The sequence below is a fragment of the Colobus angolensis genome, unplaced genomic scaffold (genome assembly GCF_000951035.1).
Source record: "Colobus angolensis palliatus isolate OR3802 unplaced genomic scaffold, Cang.pa_1.0 Scaffold293, whole genome shotgun sequence".
Lineage (NCBI taxonomy): Eukaryota > Metazoa > Chordata > Mammalia > Primates > Cercopithecidae > Colobus > Colobus angolensis.
The window spans coordinates 1,346,035-1,347,779 of record NW_012116188.1 but is presented as its reverse complement, the minus strand read 5'-3'; positions in this window follow the sequence as shown (position 1 = coordinate 1,347,779).

The window sequence follows — 1,745 nt, the reverse complement described above, 5'->3', positions numbered from 1 at the left end:
AGAGAGAGAGGGAGGGAGGGAGGGAGGGAGGGAAGGAGGGAAAGACAGGAGAAAAGAGGTTTATTTAGCTCACACAGTTCTGCAGGTTGGGAAGTTCAAGGGCATAGGCCCTGGTTTCTGGCAAAGGCTTTTGTGCTGCATCATAATGTGGTGGAGAATGTTAAAGAGGAAGTGAACATGTGTGAAGAGAGACAACAATCTGAAAGACATCCTGGCTTTATAACAACCCACTCTCTCGGGAACTACTCTGTTCCCTGGAGAACTAATCCAGTCTCATTGGAGTGAGGACTCAATACTGTGAGAATGGCACCAAGACATTAATGAGGCACCCATCCCCATGACCCCCAACACCACCACATTGGGGATTAAATTTCACCACGAGTTTTTGTGGGAACAAACTCAAACCATGTCCAAACCATAGCAATTTCCATTATTAACATTTTCTCCATTACATTATTAAGTCTAGACAGTTAACAAAACAATAAATCAAGACCTAAATGGTAACATTTGCTGGTTTCTGTAGTGTAAATACAGCACTCCTGTGATGGTTGCTTTCAAGCTACCAGAGGAACATCACTGAACATGGAGTTGGAAGAAACACAATAGCATACTGTCATAAAGAATTTCCATTATATAGAAAGAAAAGAAATAACCTTAAGAGCATAGATAATAGTAAAATGTAAGAAAACAATTAGGACACGGTAAGTTTTGAGTATTTATTACCTTAGTCTTTTATATAATCTATTTAATTGTAAGTTTACATAATTTTATTCTTTTTTACAGTTTTTGCTTATTTTAAATTATTATTGGCCCTGTAATGTGTTTTTTCGTTTATTTCCATAATTTAATTATTAATAATGGCTATGCTTAACAACTACCTCACAAAATTTCTGAAAACTTAATAATCAAGTCTCATAAATTCGCTTAAGCCAGCTCTATGGCATCGTATAGTTGTGTATCCAGAAAATCAAAGAGAATCAAGTGAAAAACTAAAGAACCAAAAGAGCATTCAACTAAGTTGATTGGATACAAGACCAACATAATTATAAAACATAGCGTTAAAAAACATCGATTCACAATAGTAACAAGAACAAGAAAATAATTAAGAAAAATCCTAATACAAAAAGCATAAGGCAGACATTAAAAAGAAATATAAAATTTTATTGATTCACATTTTAAAAGACACAAATACATAAAAAGATATTTCATGTTCCTGCATAGGAGTAATATTATAAAGATGTAAATTCTCCCTCAAAGGAATCTATATGGTCAATGCAATCTCAATCAAAATTCTAATAGAATTTAATTTGGACATTGGCAAACTGATTCTGAAGTTTGCTGGAAGAGACCATTCCTATGAATCAGTCTGTGGAAAGGTTTGATCTCCTAGATATATGAACATTCCACAAAACATCGGTAATTAAAATAGTGAGATTGTGGTGCAGGAATAATCAAGTATACTGATGAGACAGAGGAAGAGTTCAAAATGTTTCATTTGTTACAGCAATGTTATACTACATGTGAAAAGAGTCAATTCACATCATTTGGAAAAGCAGGGAGTGCTCAAAAAATCATGTTAGGAGAATTGGTTTTCATATGGAATCAGCAATCCAATGACCATCACTCACTAAAAATCCAACTATGTAAATATCTGATGTGTGTTCTTTTCTCTACCTACCCTATAATTTAATACAAATTTTAAAACTGCTGCTATTTCACACCAAACAAACATAAAAACTCAGGTA